Source organism: Armigeres subalbatus, chromosome 2 (genome assembly GCF_024139115.2).
Source record: "Armigeres subalbatus isolate Guangzhou_Male chromosome 2, GZ_Asu_2, whole genome shotgun sequence".
In the NCBI taxonomy this organism is placed as follows: domain Eukaryota; kingdom Metazoa; phylum Arthropoda; class Insecta; order Diptera; family Culicidae; genus Armigeres; species Armigeres subalbatus.
Genome location: NC_085140.1, coordinates 277,138,732 through 277,161,076, shown reverse-complemented (window position 1 = coordinate 277,161,076; position 22,345 = coordinate 277,138,732). Strand labels below are relative to the sequence as shown.

Genomic DNA, 22,345 nt, shown 5'->3' with positions numbered 1-22,345 from the left:
CAGTTCGAAGTACAGTTTGGAAGTGTTTATTATACCGTAAATAACAAAGAGTCAGAACATGATCAATGTGTATACATTCAGGTGATACAAATTACACATTCAAATATAAGTGGTAACATTTGCTCCAACACCCCTCCTCAAATTTATCACTTTTGAATTCCCAAAATAGAACAATGCTTCTTGAAGGTTGTAAGAACTAGACCTTTCGTCAACATGTCCGCTGGTTGTTCATTGCTCGGCAAATACTGAATTGTCACTTTTCGCTTCATAACACATTCTTTGATGAACTGCAATTTGACGTCCGTGTGTTTCAGTTTCTTGGAGGTGCATCAGATGAAGCAATTGCAATCGCCGATTGGTTATCCTCGAAAATAATGATGTTCTCTTTGTCCAGAATGTTCAACTCGTTGAATAACTTGGAGATCCACAACGATTCACAAATACAGTCGGCCAAAGCGCTACACTCTGATTCGGTAGACGACAGAGCAATAGTTCTTTGCTTACGTGTACTCCAAGACGTAGTTGCACCATATATTTGGAATACGTATCCAGATACAGAGTGACGATCATTGGGGTCAGTAGCCCAATTGGCATCTGCATAACCAGCTATCTGCTTAGCCGATTGTTGTCTCTTATACACCAATCCATGTTGCGTCGTTCCTCTTAAAATCGTAATATCCTTTTCACCTGAGACCAATGCTCCTGGGAAGGATTGCACTGGAATTGACTAAAATAAGTCACAGCAGCACTAATGTCAGGACGAGTGGTTACCATCAGGTAAGTGAGGCAACCTATCAATTCCCGGTAAGGCTTGTCAAGTTTCTCTTCGTCCGATGACTTATAAAGCTGTAGATTTGGGACCATGGGCGTTGAAACTGGTTTGCATGCTTCCATGCCGAATCGCCTAAGGACGGCCTCGGTGTAACCGGGCTGGCTAAGTTTCATGATTCCATTCCTGACGTCTCGCTCGATCCGAATTCCCAGAAACATCTGAGCTTCTCCCAAATCTTCCATGCGAAACTCTCGTAGCAGCAGCCTCTTCACTGTTTCAACTTCCTGCAGATTCTTTGACATGATAAGAGCATCATCAACGTATAACACAAGGTACACAGGTCCGGATCTTCCTTGGCGAACATACAAACAACTGTCTTCCATACAGCGCTGGAATCCAATTTGTTTCACGAATTCGTCGAATCTATCATTCCAGGTCTTGGAAGACTGCTTCAGCCCATAGATGGATTTGTTTAGTTTACATACACGATTCCTCCGCAAATCCTTCTGGCTGGCGCATGTATATGTCCTCAGTGAGGATCCCGTTCAGAAAGGCCGCCTTTACGTCCATTTGATGAACTACAAAATTATGGTGGTTTGCTAAAGCTAGCATCATCCGCACAGTTGACATCTTGATCACAGGGGCATACGTTTCATGAAAATCATAGCCATAGCGCTGGGTGAAACCTTTAGCTACCAGCCTAGCTTTCCTCTTTTGAATAGAACCGTCCGGGTTGGTTTTCAGACGGAACACCCACTTGCAATCGACTGGCTTCCGTCCTTTCGGAAGGTCTACCAGATGCCAAGTGTCGTTGTCGGCCAAGGATTTGAGCTCTTCGTCGATAGCTACTTTCCACTCAGGCCAATCATCCCGCTCACGTAAATCTTCGATCGAGGTTGGAAGATTATCAACGTAACTTTCTGCGTTAAGCGCGAAAGCGATACAAGAATAGTCCTTAAGTCTTGTTGGCATGTTACGTTTACGTTCACTCCGACGGGTTTCCAAGGGATCTTGCTCTTCCAGACCGTTGCCATCTTCGCAGTCTCCGTATTCCTCATCTTCACTCACGTCCAGAAACTCGCACGGATGATGATCAGCATCGTCATTCTGCTCAGCAATCTCTGGATTTACAACATTAAACACAGGCTCCGGATTGGAGGAATAAACCTCCGAATCCACACGCATCGGTCCAGCCAACTCGACAGTTTCATTATCCTGTGTCTCTACAGAAGTAGCCCCTCCTCCACTCGATAGATCAGCAGATTCATTAACAGCAACGTCGCGACCGATGAATATCTTTCGGCCGTCCCACAGCCGATAACCATTCACTCCGTATCCGACAAAGAAACACGGTTTACTGCGCGCCTCCAGCTTGTTTCGTTTTTCTTTCGGTACGAAACAGTAAGCCTTACTACCGAAAATCCGGAACTTGGAGACATCAGGTTTGTGGCTGTACCACATCTCATAGGGCGTCTTTCCACTCGGCAATGCTGCTGATGGGCTACGGTTGATGATGTACACAGCTGTCAAAACCGCCTCGCACCACATGTTCTTCGCCATCCCTGCATCCTCTATCATTGCCCTTGCTTTGTCCATAATCGTCCGATTAAGCCGTTCGCTCACGCCGTTCTGCTGCGGTGTGTACGGAACGGTGTACTCTAGCTGTATGCCCTTCAAACGGCAGAAATCACGAAATTTGTCCCCTACGTACTCGCCCCATTGTCACATCTGAGCCGCGATATTCTGCTGTCAAAATGCGACTCTGCCATAGCCGCAAAAGTCACAAAAGCATCGTGCACCTCATCTTTGGTACTTAGAATGTACACGGCCGAAAAATGGGTAAAATCGTCGGTAAAAGAGACATAATAACGCTTACCGTTCCATGCAGCTGGCTTCATACCTCCACAAACGTCGCTGTGAATCAGCTCCAGAGGACGTGCACTCCTAGGCAAGGGCATCTCTATGAAGGGCCGTCGTGTCTGCTTTCCTTTCAAGCAAGGTTCACACAGCTTGCCTTCTGGAATTTCACCTTTCTTCAACACTATACCTTTTACCATGTTTTCACGTACCAGCTTCGTTAGTCCACTTCTCCCTATGTGGCCATACCGCCGATGCCACAACTCTTCATCACTCATGGACTTTTCACTCATAAAGGCTTTCTGTTCCTTTGTCTTACACACTTTCGCGTCCAGCTCATATAAGCAGCCCGTTCGTTTGGCCACGCAAACGACTTCGCCATTTCGCTTTATCACTGCACTGTTCTTCCCGAAAACAACTTCCATTCCCAGCAGACCCACCCGCCTTATCGAGAACAAGTTGTATCTGAGTCCCGGGACATAAAGAACATCATGCACAACACACTTTTGTTTCTTTCTACCAAGGTTCGACACCATGTCCACAGTACCAGCATGTTTGCACTCAAGCACTTGTCCGGACGCAACTTTTATAAACACTGGTTCGTCCAATAACTTCACATCGCGTAACCAATCCGTCGTCCCCACCATGTGGTCGGATGCACCGGAGTCCAAAATCCACGATACAGCACTGTTCCGCGAGTCGTTTACATTGCCATCCGAACAACCACTAACCAGACTACTAACGAAAGCCACTTCTTTTCGCTGACGTGAGCTTTTCCCTTATTTACACTCTTCTTATTCTCTCTCTCGTACCCTTGATCCTTCCGACTTGTACATTCCGCTCGCTTATGTCCGAGTTGTCCACAAGAAAAACACTTTAGCTTCCTGTTGCTTTTCTGTCGGCTGTCATGTTTCCCGAACGATTTACCGGCGAAAGCAGTGGGCTCATCCACTTGCGCATCATCACTATTTGCTCGCTTCACACTTTCGTTCAACAATCGCGCCCGTACAAAATCAAACGTACACTGGTCATCCGAAAGAGTCTCGAGCACTGTCACCAGCTGACCGTAAGACCGCGGCATCGTTTGGAGCAAATAAAATACAATCAAACGCTCATCCAACTTTATGCCCGCCGAATGCAAATCGCGCACTATTCTATCGAACACCAGCAAATGCTCCTCCATCGGTCCGCCTTCATCGTATTTCATTGCAGACAACTTCTTAAGCAAGAAAAATTGACCCGAAATACCTTTCCGAGCGAAAGCATTTTGCAAAGCCCCCCAGATTTCCACAGGCGTTCGCTTCTGCTTGACATATTCAAGCTGCGAATCCGCTATGTTCCTTATCAGGACTGATTTGCACTTAACTTCTTTCACTCTTCTTTCTGCCAATAATTTTTCTTTCTTCAACTTCTCTTCAGCTGTATCTGTTGCAACAACACGATATTCCGGCACATCATCTGCTTCTTGTTCGATGCACGGAAGGAGCCCGAGCTCTTCCAAATGGACCTCCATTCGGAAGCTCCAATTAGCGAAATTACTCCCGTCAAAAAGATATACTTTTCTGTCCACTTCCATTCTGGAAAGAACCGCTCTCACTCGACAAAAAAATCCACTGCTTTTGAACAAACCGAAGAAAGACACGATCTTTTCCGAAGATCACGCACGTGCGATTACCGAAAAACACTTTTGAGGTTAGGGCGTAGCGCTGGGCTCATAACCTGAGAAGATTCGAACAGGGACACGAGTGGAGCGAAATCAAACACGTTAGTTCAGTTCGAAGTACAGTTTGGAAGTGTTTATTATACCGTAAATAACAAAGAGTCAGAACATGATCAATGTGTATACATTCAGGTGATACAAATTACACATTCAAATATAAGTGGTAACATTTGCTCCAACATTTATTAAATTGTCTGTTTCGTTGTTCTTATGGTAGCTAAATCTCAATGAATGCTGAGTTCAAGTGCATAACATGGAGCAGTTTCGAAGCACACAAAGATACTGCATCCCGAAACGTGTCAGACTTTAGTGGATATTTCCATGAGGATGAACCCTGCAAGTTGAATGCATTTTACAGTAAATGTGGGAAGCAATCGGCATTATAAATTATGCTTTACAAACCTTTTTTACTACTGCATGAAACGGGTTTTGTTGTTACCGGTGATAAGTATAAACTTTTTCGTAGCTTTTCCAATTTTGTCCCAGCAGCGGCCTCGATAGAAATTATCAAGTTGAATCCCTGCAATTTCTTTTTAAGTTTAACTATGCCTTTAATTACATAGTAAATTCAAACTTACGTAACTTTTCCGTATAATTGTGATGCGCTCGTACAATGGATGCCTGCAGCTCCTACCGGAGGAATGCGAATTGCCAACCATCGCGTGCTAATCTTTCGAACCGATATGCGATTTATTTAGTTATGTCTGAAACAGAAAAATATTATAAATATGATAAAGAAAAACACATTTTTCGCCCAGAACTATTTACCTGCAAAGAACATTCAGTAAATGCAGTCCTTTACAAACCAGTATTTGAAGCATTTCTTTTCTTCATAGATAACTTTTCCTAGAAACATTTTCGTTTCTTCAAATGGTTTTGAATTTCCAAGAGTAATATTTTGTTTTTGTTGTACACTACAAATTCATATCACGTATAATGTAGTTTAATTGAACCTCATATAATAATTATTATTTCTACATATTTTCTAAAAGGTGCACTTAGAATGAAAATTCTGAATTGCACTCATCATCCATGTGGTTTCTGCACATAGAATTTATCATTCGTTTAATTTGAGTGTGCATATTTATGTTTTGTATTGGTATCGAGGTAGTCGCTCCTGCTCGGGAAACAACCAATTTATTCGAATTTTCATTGACATGATTCTTGAAGGATTCCTTGAGGAATCATTGAGAGATAGTTTCGAAAATACTTAGTGAATTCCTTCGAGAAGCCTTGGGGGATTGCTTCGGGAATCCTTGGGAAATTCCTTCATAAATCCTTGAAGTATTTCTTTGGGAATCCTTGGAGCATTCTTTTGAGAATCCTTGCAGCATTCCATCAAAAATCCTTGGGGGATGCTTTCAGTGACATGATTCTTGAAGGACCCCTTAGGGAATCATTGAGAGATAGTTTCGAAAATCCTTGGATGATTCCTTCCGGAATCCTCGGGGGATTGCTTCGGGAATCCTTGGGAAATTCCTTCACAAATCCTTGAAGTATTCCTTCAGGAATCCTTGCAGCATTCCATCCAGAATCCTTGAGAAATTTCTTTGCGAATCCTTGGGGGATGCTTTTGGAAATCCTTAGTAGATTCCTTCGGGATTCTTTGCTGCATTCGGGAATTATTATTAGATTCCTGCAGGAATTCTCGGGGATTACTTGGATGATTCCTTTGGAAAACTTGGAGAATTCTTTGAGTAATCTTTGGGGGAATTCCTTCAAGAATCTTTGGGGAATTCCATTCGCCATACACCCCTTCCCTCTAAGCTGTCCACGTGGTATATGAACAGCCTCTTGGGGAATTCCTTTTGGAATGTTCGGAGGATTCTTTCGGGAATAACTGGGGGATTCCTTTAGGAATCCTTGCGGGATTGCTCCGGGAATTCTTGGGGGATTGCTTCAGGAACCCGTGGACGATTGCTTTGATAGTCTTTGGGAAAATTCTCTCGGTAATCCTTTTTACCTTACTTCTGGAATCATACAAAAAAATCCATCATTAATCATCATTAAAATTATCATTATCATTAAAAAAATCCCTTTGGCAATCCTTTTAAGCTTTCCTCAGGAATCTTTGGTAAAATCTCTCAGAAATGTTTGTACTATTCTTCTGGGAATGCTTGTAGGATTCCTTAAAAAATTCTTGTGGGATGCCTTCGAAAATCATTGAAGAAATCCTTCGGGAATGCTGCCTTCCGGAAAGCTTGGGTAGTGCCTTGGCGAATCATTGCGGGATTCCTTCGGGAAGTTGGAACAGACGCCATTCAGCAGGGACGGATTCTTTCAAGTTGGCTCGCAAAGCTTACAAGAAGGCTCTACGATCTGCTGAACGATTCGGCTGGAAAAACCTTTGTGCAAATGTTTCCAATTTGAGTGAAGCCACTCGATTGAACAAAATTCTTGCTAGATCCAAGGATTTCCAAGTTGGCGAAATTCGCAAGCCAAATGGCGACTACACTTCTTCTGACGAAGAAGCGTTAGAGCACTTATTTGATACACACTTCCCTGGATGTGTAGACCCAAGTAACCATGAAGCTACATATGCATGTAAAAAACACAGCCCTAAAAGTTGACTTAAAGTGGAAAAGGGCAATTATAAGACCGAATTAATGGTTCATTACTTTGGCATGTTGAAATAAAGCACCAGTAATGTATCGCTGCATTCGTACTGCTGATTTAGAGTATCGTTGTCTGACAGTTGATAAATAAATGCAACAACACATCGTTAAAACAGATCTAATGCAATTAGCATTTAGCATGCCGATTTGTGATTGATATATGTGCAATATTGTAATGCTTGGTGTTACTTGGGGACATTGCATCTTCGGATGTTCCTGATGTCTTTTCATGTAGTTATGGGTCTTGGGCTCAGGCTCGTAGAATCATAACTACTGAATCGATTCAATGGGCTCTTAATAGTTTTGCTCCTTACAAATCTCCAGGGAAGATGGGATTTATCCTATTTTGCTTCAGAAGGGATTTGATTATTTCAAACATGTTTTGAAAAAACTACTTGTTTGCAGTTTTGCTACAGGGTATATTCCCAAATCCTGGAGGGATATTACTGTAAAGTTTATTCCGAAAGTGGGTCGTGCGTCGTATGAAGAAGCAAAGAGTTTCAGACCTATCAGTTTGACCTCTTTTCTTCTGAAATGCTTAGAACGCATTATCGATCATCACATTCGTGATGACTGTTTGGCAAACATGCCTCTTCATGTTAATCAACATGCTTACCAATCTGGAAAGTCCACCGTGACTCTTCTACACAAGGTTGTCTACGACATCGAAAAAGCATTTGCTCAAAAGCAATCATGCTTGGGTGCGTTCTTAGATATTGAGGGTGCTTTTGACAACGTGTCTTTCGATGCAATATTGGAAACCGCACGTTGTCATGGGCCACCTAATATAATTACCAAATGGATTCACCAGATGCTTAAAAACCGACATCTCTACTCGACATTACGTCAAGCAACGATTAGGAAATTAAGTGTCTGTGGCCGCCCCCAAAGGGAGTATTATCTCCACTTTTGTGGAACCTCGTTGCAGATACGCTATTGAGATTACTCAATAATGGCGGTTTTCCTACCTATGGATTTGCCGACGACTATCTAATATTGATAGCCGGTTTGTGTATTACTACTTTATTTGACCTGATGCAAAGCGCTCTTCAGGCAGTCGAAAACGAAAGTTGGTGTCGCCAATATGGCCTTCCGGTTAATTCGAATAAAACATCTATTGTACTTTTCACGGAAAACGTAACCGTAATAGTATTCGTCCATTACATCTCTTTGACTCTGAAATCAATGTAACGGATCAGGTAAAGTATGTGGGACTAATTCTTGATTCCAAGCTCTCCTGGACTCCTAACATTGAGTTCAGAGTCAAAAAGGCGTGTATGGCTTTCGGTCAATGCCGACGAACTTTTGGTAAAACTTGGGGTCTTAAACCTAAATATATCAAATGGATTTACACAACAGTTGTACGACCAATTTTGGCTTATGGATGTCTTGTGTGGTGGCAAAAGGGTGAAGTGAGGACAATTCAGTCTAAATTAGGCCATCTTCAAAGAATGTGCCTAATGGCAATGACTGGTGCGTTCTCTTCGACTCCCACGGCTGCTCTCGAGGTTCTTCTCGACGTTGTCCCACTACACATACATCTCAAACAAGAAGCACTTTCTTGTACTTACCGATTATGGGTTCTCGGTTTCATGGAAGAGAATCCTGTAAACCGCAGTTCTACACACACTTCGTTGTTACAACTCATGGTTGATTGGGACAGAACAGTCCTTGCTCCAAGTGATCTCACACTCGCTAGTAGTTTCCCTTATAGGACATTTTCAACACAATTCCCTCGCGGGATGAGTGGACATCTGGCTATTTGGAGAGAAGTATGTCGGACAGCATTGTTTGTTATACTGACGGCTCCCTCTTCGAAGGTAGAGCGGGTGCAGGTGTCTACTCGCGTGAGCTAAGATTGGAACAGTCCCACTCACTGGGTAGACACTGCACTGTCTTTCAAGCGGAAATATTTGCCATTATGTGTGGAGTGCAATCCGCACTGCAGAAACACATAATGGGCAAAGTAATATACTTCTGTTCAGATAGTCAAGCAGCTATCAAAGCCCTCGCTTCGGCCAACTCAAGGTCGAAGTTAGTAATCACATGTCGAACTCAAATAGAGGAACTGAATTCAGTTAATACATTGCACCTTATATGGGTACCTGGCCATTCTTCCATAGCTGGAAACGAATTGGCTGATGAGTTAGCTCGCACTGGAGCATCACAAGACTCTTTTGGTCCTGAGCCAGCTATTCCAATATCTAAGTGTTGGGTGAAGCGTTTGATTAGCTCTTGGGCTTCCACTCAGCACAAATGGTATTGGAGTAGTTTGGATTCATGTCGACAAACAAAATTGTATATCCGAGAGCCATCTCCGGTAGTAGCTAACTATTTAGCTAATCTGTCTAAACAGAATTGCAGTGTCTTAGTCAAGGCCTTGACAGGTCACTGCCGACTCAACTATCACATGGCAAATATTCAACGTGTTGAATCCTTTGTCTGTGATGGTTGTGAATCCGATTATGGAACTTCTTATCATCTGATATGTAACTGCCCTGTTTATGCGCAACTGCGTTTCCAAATATTTGGTAAACACTTACTAAGTGAAATTGACTACAGAAACCTGAACCTTCAAAGCATTCTGTTGTTCATAACCCGTTGTGGTAAGGAGCTATGAGCTTTTGTACGTGTTGTATACGTTGTATGCCCTCTTCAAGGGTACCTTTCCCAAACTTCCCATTTTTCTCCCATCCATATTCCTTTCCTTTTTGTTCACTTTCTTTTCCGTCAGGTGCGTGATGAGAAAGGCTGTGAAGGCGATGGCACAAATCTCCCGAATTGAGGTGAACGTGCCCCTGGAGCCGACGTTCTGATACCTGATACCAGGAATCTTTGGTAAAATCTCTCAGAAATGTTTGTACTATTCTTCTGGGAATGCTTGTAGGATTCCTTAAAAAATTCTTGTGGGATGCCTTCGAAAATCATTGAAGAAATCCTTCGGAAAGCTTGGGTAGTGCCTTGGCGAATCATTGTGGGATTCCTTCGGGAATCCTTGGGAGATTGCAATCCTTGTAGGACTGTTTAAGAAATCATTGAAAAAATCCTTCCTTCTGGAAAGCTTGGAGGGTTTGTTTGCGAATCGTTGGGAGATTCCTCCGCGAATCCTTGGGAGATTCCTTTGTAAATTTTTAAGTTTCCTTCCTGCGGAAGTTCCTCTAGGAATTCCTGAGGAAGTTCTTCTAGGAATTCCTGCGGAAGTTCTTCTAGGAATTCCTGCGGAAGTTCCTCTAGGAATTCCTGCGGAAGTTCCTCTAGGAATTCCTGCGGAAGTTCCTCTAGGAATTCCTGCGTAAGTTCCTCTAGGTATTCCTGCGGAAGCTCCTCTAGGTATTCCTGCGCAAGTTCCTCTAGGTATTCCTGCGGAAGTTCCTCTAGGTATTCCTGCGAAAGTTCCTCTAGGAATTCCTGCGGAAGTTCCTCTAGGAATTCCTGCGGAAGTTCCTCTAGGAATTCCTGCGGAAGTTCCTCTAGGAATTCCTGCGGAAGTTCCTCTAGGAATTCCTGCGGAAGTTCCTCTAGGAATTCCTGCGGAAGTTCCTCTAGGAATTCCTGCGGAAGTTCCTCTAGGAATTCCTGCGGAAGTTCCTCTAGGAATTCCTGCGGAAGTTCCTCTAGGAATTCCTGCGGAAGTTCCTCTAGGAATTCCTGCAGAAATTTCTCTAAGAATTCCTGCGGAAGTTCCTCTAAGAATTCCTGCGGAAGTTCTTCTAGGAATTCCTGCGGAAGTTTCTCTAGGAATTCCTGCGGAAGTTCTTCTAGGAATTCCTGCGGAAGTTCCACTAGGAATTCCTGCGGAAGTTCCTCTAGGAATTCCTGTGGAAACTTTTCTAGGAATTCCTGCGGAAGTTTCTCTAGGAATTCCTGCGGAAGTTTCTCTAGGAATTCCTGCGGAAGTTCCTCTAGGAATTCCTGCAGAAATTTCTCTAAGAATTCCTGCGGAAGTTCCTCTAAGAATTCCTGCGCAAGTTCCTCTTGGAATTCCTGCGGAAGTTCCTCTTGGAATTCCTGCGCAAGTTCCTCTAAGAATTCCCGCGCAAAATCCTCTTGGAATTCCTGTTGAAGTTCCTCTAGGAATTCCTGCGCAAGTTCCTCTAGGAATTCCTGCGGAAGTTCCTCTAGGAATTCCTGCGGAAGTTTCTCTAGGAATTCCTGCGGAAGTTCCCCTAGGAATTCCTGTGGAAGTTCCTCTAGGAATTCCTGCGGAAGCTCCTCTAGGAATTCCTGCGGAAGTTCCTCTAGGAATTCCTGCGCAAGTTCTTCTTGGAATTCCTGCGCAAGTTCCTCTTGGAATTCCTGCGGAAGTTCCTCTAGGAATTCCTGTGGAAACTTCTCTAGGAATTCCTGCTGAAGTTCCTCTAGGAATTCCTGCGGAAGTTCCTCTAGGAATTCCTGCGGAAGTTCTTCTAGGAATTCCTGCGGAAGTTTCTCTAGGAATTCCTGTGGAAGTTCCTCTAGAAATTCCTGCGGAAGTTCCTCTGGGAATTCTTTAGAAAGCTCCTCTAGGAATTCTTTAGGAAGTTCCTCTAGGAATTCCTTAGGAAGTTGCTCTAGGAATTCCTTAGGAAGTTGCTCTAGAAATTCCTTAGAAAGTTGCTCTAGGAATTCCTCCGGAAGTTTATCTAGGAATTCGTCCGGAAGTTCCCCTAGGAATTCCTCCGGAAGTTCCTCTACTTTAAGAATTCCTCCGGAAGTTCACCTAGGAATTCCTCCGGAAGTTTCTCTAGGAATTCCTCCGGATGTTCCTCTAGGAGTTGCTTCGGAAGTTCCTATAGGAATTCCTCCGGAAGTTCCTCTAGGAATTCCTCCGGAAGTTCCTCTAGGAATTCCTCCGGAAGTTCCTCTAGGAATTCCTCCGGAAGTTCCTCTAGGAATTCCTCCGGAAGTTCCTCTAGGAATACCTCCGGAAGTTCCTCTAGGAATTCCTTCAGAAGTTCCTCTAGAAATATCTCCGGAAGTTCCTCTACAAATTCCTCGGGAAGTTCTTTAGGAATTCCTCCGGAAGTTCCTCTAGGAATTCCTCTGGAAGTTCTTCCAGGAATAATTCTGGAAGTTCTTCCAGGAATTCTTCTGGAAGTTCCTCCAGGAATTTTCTCCGGAAGTTCCTTCAGGAATTCATCCCAAAGTTCCTTAAGGAATTCATCCAAAAGTTCCTTCGGAAGTTCTTCCTTCAATTCTTCAACGTTCTTCCAGAAATACCATAAGAAGCTCCTTCAGGAACTCCTCCGAAAGTTCCTCCAGGAGTTCCTCCAGAAAATCCTCCACGAGCCCTTCGGAAAATCCTCCAACTTCCGGAGGAATTCCTGGAGGAACTTCCGGAGGAATTCCTGGAGGAACTTCCGGAGGAATTCCTGGAGGAACTTCTGTAGGAATTCCTGGAGGAACTTCTGGAGGAATTCCTGGAGGAACTTCTGGAGGAACTTCCGGAGGAATTCCTGGAGGAACTTCCGGAGGAATTCCTGGAGGAACTTCTGGAGGAATTCCTGGAGGAATTCCTGGAGGAACTTCCGGAGGAATTTCTGGAGGAACTTCCGGAGGAATTTCTGGAGCATCTTTCAGAGGAATTTCTGGAGCATCTTTCGGAGGAATTCCTGGAGCATCTTTCGGAGGAATTCCTGGAGCATCTTTCGGAGGAATTCCTGGAGGAACTTCCGGAGGAACTTCTGGAGGAACTTCCGGAGGAACTTCTGGAGGAACTTCCGGAGGAACTTCTGGAGGAACTTTCGGAGGAACTTCTGGAGGAATTCCTGGAGGAACTTCCGGAGGAATTTCTGGAGGAACTTCCAGAGGAATTTCTGGAGGAACTTTCGGAGGAACTTCTGGAGGAATTCCTGGAGGAACTTTCGGAGGAACTTCCGGAGGAACTCCTGGAGGAACTTCCGGAGCAATTCCTGGAGGGACTTCCGGAGGAATTCCTGGAGGGACTTCCGGAGGAATTCCTGGAGGAACTTCCAGAGGAATTTCTGGTGGAATTTCCGGATGAGTTTCTGAAGGAATTACCAGGTGCATTCCTGGAGGAACTTCCGGTTGAATTTCTGGTGGAATTGCTGGAGGAACTTCCGGCGGAATTCCTGAAGGAATGATCAGGGGATTTTATTGATGAGCTTTAAAATCAACTCGTCTGTGCTCAAAAAAACTTACGTTGTCTGTGCTCTGGGGTCAAATTGACCCCAAATTGAAATTGCTATAACTTTTTTTGTGGTTTAGCCGATTTTGGATTTTTGGGGTTGTTTCTAAATATAATTTAATCATCTTTCAGGTCGTAACCAAATATTGACTATTGCTGGGCGGGTACATCGCGGGTAGGGATTTTAGTGAACAAGGGTACAAAAACAATGATTCCGAAAATCCGAAAATCCTACCCATTTTGAACTGCACCTTTTTCAAAAAGGTTATGCAACAAGGCGTGTGCTTTGGCATGAATCGTTGATAAGTTTACACAAATAGGCGGCAAATTGGTTGATCTTTGGTTACGCATGTAGGGTTTTCTTGGATGACCTAAAACATTCTGTGAACACATTCTATTATTATAGGTGGGTATAGTCAGAAACGTCTCTGAGTAAAGTGTGGATGTTTTATTTTTATTTAGAATGTTGATCGTTTATTTCCTTTCTTGTGTGTTTTACAGGTAACTTCGTGATTCGACACCAGATTGGCTGCACGGGCGCAGCGCAAAACGAGGCGCAAATAAATCCCACATCTAATAGATCCCGCAGACGAAATTCACAGCAGCAACGCCAACCAGACAGGATCGCCGGCTACCATTCGATGACTATCGTCAACGGAAAGATGATCCGCACCTTTCTCAACGCATCTCCTGGGCGCAGTGCCCGCCCGTGACACATTTCGCTTCGGATTCGAACTTATTCCGTCCCCTTCCAGAGATCCTATTGGAAGGATAAGACGGTCCTGTTTTCCTAAAAGGAACGGTTGGACCATAGCCGTTTAGAACGGCGGCGTCCAAGCTCCTCTCGGCGGCGCGGCATCACACGATGCCAAATCCCGGTGGTGCCTTCGGGTATTGCCGCGCCGATCTCCCGAGGGGGCCCTTCACTGGTTTATACCAGTTAGGGCATTGGGCGTCGGCAACCGCAACAGGGCCGCAGGTAAGCTTTCGCTTAATCCATGTCTTTTTTTGTATATTTTTAGGACCAAAACATTTCGAGTGAGCTTGTATCTGGGTTCTGGAATAATGGATCGAAGGGTAACCACTTCTAAAAACTTAGGTGGGTGTTGCACCTCATTTGCTTGTAGGGAGCCTTTTCCTTGATACATACGCTATTTGTTTCCCCGATGTCGTGGAAAAATTCAAAAGCCGGCATGCCAAGGGAAATACAGGGCCGGTAGGAAAAATGAATCCTCTAAGGATTCCCCAAGGAATCCTCTAAGGATTCCCCAAGGAATCCTCTAAGGATTCTCCAAGGATTATCCAAGGAATTCTCAAAGGATTATCCAAGGAATTCTCAAAGGATTCTCCAAGGAATCCTCTAAGGATTCCCCAAGGAATCTTCTAAGGATTCCCAAGGAATCCTCTAAGGATTCCCCAAGGAATCCTCTAAGGATTCCCCAAGGAATCCTCTAAGGATTCCCCAAGGAATCCTCTAAGGATTCCCCAAGGAATCCTCTAAGGATTCCCCAAGGAATCCTCTAAGGATTCCCCAAGGAATCCTCTAAGGATTCCCCAAGGAATCCTCTAAGGATTCCCCAAGGAATCCTCTAAGGATTCCCCAAGGAATCCTCTAAGGATTCCCCAAGGAATCCTCTAAGGATTCCCCAAGGAATCTTCTAAGGATTCCCCAAGGAATCCTCTAAGGATTCTCCAAGGAATCTTCTAAGGATTCTCCAAGGAATCCTCTAAAGATTCTCCATGGAATCCTCTAAGGATTCCCTAAGGAATCCTCTAATGATTCCCCAAGGAATCCTCTAAGGATTCTCCAAGGAATCCTCTAAGGATTCTCCAAGGAATCCTCTAAGGATTCTCCAAGGAATCCTCTAAGGATTGGGATTCCTTCTGGAATCCAATGATATTCCTCAAGGAATAGTCTCAGGATTCCCCAAGGTAATTCCAAGCGAATATTTCCAGAAATTCTGAGAGAATTCGTTCAGAAAATCTGCGAGAATTCCTCGTTGAATTCCTGGTATGGATCTCTCAGGTATTCCGAGAGATTTCATCGAAAAAATCGGAGAAATATACCTAGGATTGCTGAAAGCATCTGCCCAACATTTCCAAAGGAATATACTCAAGATTCCCGAATTCACTTAGCATTCCCACAGGAATCCACTCTCTGAGAAATTTGTCTGAATTTCCCGAAGTACCTAATCTGATCAGAATCCACGATGGAATCTGCTTAGAATTTTCTAAAAAGTCTGTCCGTCTTTACCGAAAGAATCTGTCTTATTTCCAAAAAGAATCTGCCCAATATTTCCAATGGAATCTTTCCAGTATTCCTAAATGAACCGCCAATAATTACAGAAGGAATCCACTTAGAACTTCCTGAGAATACTACCCATATTTTCAAAATGAATCTGATTCATTTTCCCGATGTAATCTGCTCATATTTCTCGGGTACTTATTTAAAAGGACGTATGTGATTTTGTGAACAAAGATTAAAACGTCGATTTATCGAATCTGATGGCACTCCCATCCAAACCAACACCATCAACAGGTAGCCGAAGGTTTTCCCTACCTGTCTGGTGATGGTTAGCGTGGGAGTGCTATCAGATTGGACAAATCGACGTTTGAATCTTTGTTTACGAAATCACATACGTCCTTTTGAATAAGTACCCGAGATTTCTCAAAAAAACCTTGCTCTGAATCTGCTAAGAATTCTCGAAAGAATCTGCCCAAACGTTCCACAGGAATCTGCTCAGGATTCTCAAGGCATCGGCTCAGATTCTCGTAGCAATCCACTCATAATTCTCGAAGGAATCAGCCTAATGTTTCCAAAGGAATCTACCCAAATTTCCCCAAGAAATCTGATCAGAATCCTAGATGAATCTGCTCTGAATTCTCGGAAGAATCTGCTTGAACGTCCCGAAGGATTCTGCCTATAATTCTCAAATAAATACCAAATAATGCCCAATTTTTCCAAAGAAATCTGCCCAGGATTCCCGAATGAACCGCCTAGAACTCGCTAAAGAATCCGTTCAGTATTTTCTCAGTAATCCACTCGTCCAAGATTCATGAAAGAATGCGCCCAAGATTCCTAAATTAATCCGCTCACAATTCCTCAAGCAATCCTACCAAGATTCCCTATTTGATTCAATCAGAATTCCCCAAGAAATCTGCTTAGGATTCCCGAAAGAATCTGCCGTTATTTTCCAAAAAAGGTGATCAGTGTCCTCTATGAAATCTGCCCCGAATTCTCGTAAGAATCTGTCCGAACTTCACAAAAAAAAACTGCTCATAAATCTCTGAGGAGTCTATACCCAGGTTTACCGAAAAAATATACATAAATATATATAATATGTAAATATATAAATACATAAATATACATAAAAATGTACAAATACATATAACGTTGAAAAGAAAATAAAGAATAAATTTAAAATAAATATGTCCACAAAAACTATTTTGTAAACAAGCCGAAAAAGAATGCTAAGAAGAAGAATCGAGGTACCCATATCTAAATCATATCTAATAAAAATCTAGTAGAGCTGTGGTACTGATGTCTAGGAGATATCGCTGCGTTATCTAAGAGAACCGTTATGTCAAATCCTTTCCGGTTCAAACGGTCTACTCGTCTAAAATTTGAGGTAGACACCGGTTCAAACGGTTGTTGCATTTGAGGCGGATTTGAGGTCTGACAGGTTCTAGAAATCGACCATAAATATCTAGGAGACTTATTTTTTTGTCTCAGAGATATCACGGGAGACTTCTAGAAGACGTTTCCGAGCGGGTTGTTTACAACCGCTGCCCAGCAAACAATCAGTTCGACGTTAGACACTAGTTAGGGAATGTTAGTTATGTTGCGGTGCAAATTCATAACCATTTTTATGATTTTATGCTGTTGCAATAGTATTCGTACGTGTCTGTTTTCAATGTTGACATTTTGCTTTTGTACAGACAGTCACACTGATGAGTTGTTGAGTTTAGTTGATGAAAAAAAAAACAATATAAAAGAAAAGCAAGAAGTTCCTCAAATTCTGACAAATCGTCTGGTCCGCGCGGTCCGTTTTCTTTCGATGTCGTTCACAAGGTAAGTTTCACGTAATTATATATTAAAAAAAAAATCATATTCATAAATACTTTGCTATTTACAGAGGTCGTGGATGCCAGCACTAATTCTACTACCGCCCCACTCAATAAATCCTTTCACGGCGGACGTGGCGGATTCAAGTTTATCGTAAGGATGTGCTTGAGGATGTGCTGCTGCCTACGATGTTCAACACGTAAGTGCTTGCTACTGTTATTGAAAATCTCATTTGATGAAGACCATTTACAGGTCGTGTGACTACCTGCATAATGCTCCCTCCGGAACTCATGTACTGCAGCTGGAACAACAACATCGGATGAATAGCCATTTAACGGCGGATGCCAAGAATCAATCAGGTAAATCCCGTCTTGATGTTTATAAGGTTATTTAAATTAATGAAGATTTTGCCTTTCACAGACACTGCTCGCAAGGAAGCCGGCACCAAGGTTACTCAGTAGGCATCTGTCGAATGTGACAACGAGATCCATTTAATCGGATTAAATCTTGGATTAAATGAGTATTTTAACGGCATGGACCAAGGCATGGACTATATTTTAGGGCCGAGGAAATATGGAATCATAAAATTATTGAGTTTCCGACGGACTGAATCATCTACGACAGGAAAATTCGTAATTTAAAGAGAAGCGTTTGAATCCGTATGAAGAAACGTAAGTAATTAATGTTCTCCTAACATTCTTTTCATTTCCTTTTGGAACTCCTTCGGGATTTCCTCCTGGAATTTGGGAATTCATCTTGGAATTTATTCGAGAATTGCTCCTGGAATTGCTTCGGAAATTTATACAGATTTTTTTTTCGAAAATTCCTCCTGGAATTCCTTCAAGAATTCCTCTGAGATTTCATTCCAGAATTCCTCCATGAATTGCTTTAGGAATTCTTCCTGGGATTCATTCAGGAATTCCTTCTGGATTTCCATCGGGAATTCCTTCAGGAACTTCTTCGGGAATACCTTCAAGCACTCCTTCGGAAATGCCTACTGGAATTGCTCCAAGAATTCCATCAGAATCCCTCCGGACAGGACAGGCCTGCAAGTCCGAAGCTGTCACTTTCATAGAAGAAATCTCGGGAACTTTTTCAAATCGGCGTATTGCGAGAAAAGACAAAAATTCTATTTTTGCGGAGCAAAGAAGAAGAAGCAGACTGAGTGTCGGAAACTTCAAAATGGCATGCACTGTACGAAAAGTGTTGATATTTCTTGATATCAAGAATATTCGAGAAATCTAAAATGTTTCTAAATCACATAAATATATGACAAAATGTCTTCAAAGTATCATAAAACTTATTTAAAAAATATAGCGGCATGTAGCATTCTTTTAAAGTTGCATATACCCGTTGATTTTAATAATCAACATTCACACCGAAAAAATAAACCAAAATTTTTTACCGTGCAACAAGTGATTTGACGTTTGCGGAACAGCTTTCCGACAGTCGACCGTCGGACCCCGGTTCGAATTTTTCAATCTTCTCGCAATATGTAACATTTTGATCAAGCTGAGAAAATGAGCTTGGAAGTTTTCAGATTTTATTTTTATTCCTATTTAGAAACTAATCATTTTTATTGTAATTGAATACACCTCAACGATACATTATGAAAAGGTTCATCGTCGCTGACCCTGAAATCTGCACTGCTTGTGAACATTTCAGTTATTTTGATAAAAATATATGTTACAACGTTCTGCAACAGATAAATCACATACGTCGTTTTGATACGTCAGCATGACCGAGGTCATGCTACTTCCGTCGAAATGTTACGCTGTTCCGTACGCTGCATTGTTGATACGTCGAAATGTTGCGTCAAGTTGAAACGTTTCACGCACATGCGACAAAAAAAAAATGCAACACTTACAACACGACGTAACAGCATTTGCTGCAGAAAAACAACGTAAAATGTTTTCTTAACAAAAATCAGAATATTCAAGCAACATGCTTAATTTTGAAACAAGTGATGAAAAAGTACAAGCAGACGCACGTTTTAAACTATTTAGTTGTTCGAAAAAACTTTTTAAAGTACATTTTCTGCTAAGCGGTGTATGTGCAATATTTTCAACAATGATGTTACACCGTTTTGCAAAAAATTGATTTACATTAAAAAAACACATTTTCATGTAGCTTTGAAGATATACACATTTTTAGATGAATTTGATGCCATATGCTGTTGAAAACGGGTTTGTTTACAATTTGCGACATACGCCGTTTTGAAAAAGTACCCGAGAAATGTCAATTGACGATAAAATCAGCTGTTTTTAAACGTCTCGTGAAAAGGCCCATAGGCCTTTCCATGTGACACTGCACGTTGTTCGGTTGGGGGTCGTTCAAAAATTACGTTCAAGGTTTGAGGGGGGGTCCGTGTTTTGACAGTTTGTGACAGGGAGAGGGAGGGGGGTTCGTCGTATGTGACGTCCATCAACAAGAAAAAATTCTGCAAGCATGTTAAGGAACAATTTGCATTTCAAAAAATGGGAAGGGTTATCCCAGCTTTCCACGCTCGGTAATGGCCAGGGGGGTAATATGCGGTGCATCGCGCCTCCTCTGCATGTAGTATGCAGCAAATGTAAATAAACAATGCCACATTTTTTTCGTTAGTCAGCAGTAGTGTAGGTTAACCAATATCCTACAAGATTCCAGTTCGAAAAATGTTACACTTGCCAAGCGGGGTGGCCCGCCTTTCCCAAGCGGCGAGGCCCGGATAATACATCTTAGGTAGGCTTGATTTGTTCGTGGATGACAGGCTTACTCCCCCCCTGGTAATGGCGGCTTATCGGTGTGTAAAAATCAATCGGTCGCTGTACTGTTTGACACTAGCTGGAGGAAAACTCACTGTCGAAAAGGCCTTTTTTCCCTTCCCCTCACCCAGGAGCGCCAGTGAGTTTTCCTCCAGCTAGCCCTGAGATGAGATAAGACATCTCACCGTCCCTTTCTGAAACCATTTGCCTGTCAGAAAAGACCACTTTTTATTGGGCGATTTAACAGACGCCGGCAAGCGAGGGTACTTTGTTATTGATTTCGTGGTGTTGCTAGTAGTCGGGGATTTTTCAACTTCAGATTTAAAAGTAATAAATCAACATGAACAAACTTTTTCATTGCCAATTTGAACGCGAAATGGAGTTAAAAAATTGTTTTCATCATCCTTGCTACATAAGCAATTGATGAATACAGTTCAACTGCTCAGCAATAGGTAATTATTGATAAATTAATTCGTCTTGTTAATTTTTAGTTGGTGAAAAAAAGATGGTCGCACTGGAACTGCCCGTCGCGTAGAGCGAGATTAAATTATGAGAAGGCATTCAGCTCCGAGTTGTCTTATCTCATCTCAAGCAGACCCCACACGAGGCATATATTGACAATACTTTTTCGTCAAACTTTTCATCAAACTTTTCTTCAATATTTTCAATGATTAGCCGGCATGGCCGTAGCTGAAGAAAAACTCATTTTTGACGTAAACTACGTCTAAGGGAAGACTCAGATACAGGTTGTAAAACCGAAATTTCCAAACTCGAGACCGTCACGAAATTAAGATAGATTTCAAACGCTAATAGCGTCTTTATCCTTCGATGGATTTTCGACATTTGCCTATCAATCGATTCAGAAACTCTCCAGCAATTTTCCAATTCTATTGATACTATTGATTATCAACGTCAAACCATTGAAAATGTTATTTCTTTCCAAAACGGGTGAAAAATTCAATTCCGTTCATAAATCCCCAACACGGACATCAGATTGCAGTAAGGTACGGGCTTCGTTTTCCCTGTGTATAAAAAGCCCCATGTTTCGCGTGCGCGCGTCATTTTCATTCTGGATGTCACGGAGAACGAACCAGCGCGGTTCCAGTGATAACGCCTGTGGTTTGGTCTGTTGTGGTGAAAACTCATGGACGATTCAAATCAAGCCCAACTCAGCACCTAAAAACTCATGGATGAGTTGAATCATCGTATGTTTTCTGTATGTATGTAGAATCACGAGCGCGCGTCAAACGGAGAAGCTGCAAAAATGTTTTCGCATGGATGACTATCTACTAAAATTATAAGTCATTCTCTGAATCGTGATCTCGTGATTCTACTACCGACGGAAACAATCTGCCATCACCAAGCAATTAAGTTTTACTTTGATCAAAATTCATCTTGCCTCAAGTTGTGACTTAAGAGCTACTTTCATTGATGTTAGCCAATCGTTAGTAGGGAAATTACGGCTTTGGCAGGTTTTGTTCTATTATTGTCAGGGGTTTTCTGTATCTAATTATACTCAAATTTTGACTAAACATTCTTTGCATATCAAAGATAATATGGCCAAATTTCATAAAATTTGGTCAAAAAACCCCCCTCCCACCGAAAATAATAGAAACAAAACATGCGAAAGCCGTCATTCCCTACTTCATACAAGAAAATTTAATCTGAGCGCTGCCAATGTTAATGACGACGACCGACCGCGCGACACACACCATCACCGGGAATAAAATTTCCGGTAGGAGCTCTGCCGATGCCGAAGATGGTACCACGATCTGCTCTCCGCGACATCTCGAACGAAATGGCTCGCGCGCGCGGAAGAGCTGCTTTCTTGTAATCAATAAAGTTGAACCTGTAGCCACGCCCCTTTGGTGAGTGTGTGACGGGTACACAATATTTGCAGTCATACCGGACAACAAAGAGGCGGGACTAATGGGTCATTTTTATTGATTATAAGAAAACTGCTTTTTCCCGCGCGCGTGGCATTTCATTTGAAATATCGCAGAGAGCGGTCCCAGCTCTCACTAGAGTGTCGCAAATTAATCGATTACTTCGATTAATCGATTAATCGTTAAGATAATCGATTAATTTTGATTCGATTTCTTCCCAACGATTAATCGATTCAATAATCGACAAGATTCAAGAGTAATCGATCAGTTACTAATCGATTATTTGGGATTTTACGACAACTTTTAGATGTTGATTACTTCGATTAATCGATTCATCGTTATGATAATCGATTTATTAATAATACAAAGGAAGATTGAGGCGAGGCGAATTTTTTTCAAAGTGCAAATTAACCGCTTGGAGACGCTATAAAGTTGCCTGGCGTCCGTAGCAGAATCACGAGCGCGCGTCGGAGGGAGATGCTACAAATATGTATTCGCATGGATGGCTTCAGTGGCAGTCAAGTTTAATTCTTTCAAGATTCTTATTTGGTTTTGTTA

General features: G+C 42.5%; 2 long non-coding RNA genes across 2 annotated transcripts; one reads left to right on the top strand and one right to left on the bottom strand.

The window, feature by feature from the left end:
* Positions 1 to 4,536: 4,536 nt before the first annotated feature.
* Positions 4,537 to 5,278, bottom strand: LOC134216402 (uncharacterized). Its single transcript, XR_009980648.1, has 4 exons — positions 5,118 to 5,278; positions 4,928 to 5,053; positions 4,752 to 4,869; positions 4,537 to 4,683 (listed from the first exon to the last, which is right to left on the bottom strand). It is a non-coding gene; the product is annotated as an uncharacterized LOC134216402 (long non-coding RNA).
* Positions 5,279 to 17,266: 11,988 nt separating this feature from the next.
* Positions 17,267 to 17,663, top strand: LOC134216401 (uncharacterized). Its single transcript, XR_009980647.1, has 3 exons — positions 17,267 to 17,356; positions 17,410 to 17,516; positions 17,578 to 17,663. It is a non-coding gene; the product is annotated as an uncharacterized LOC134216401 (long non-coding RNA).
* Positions 17,664 to 22,345: the final 4,682 nt, after the last annotated feature.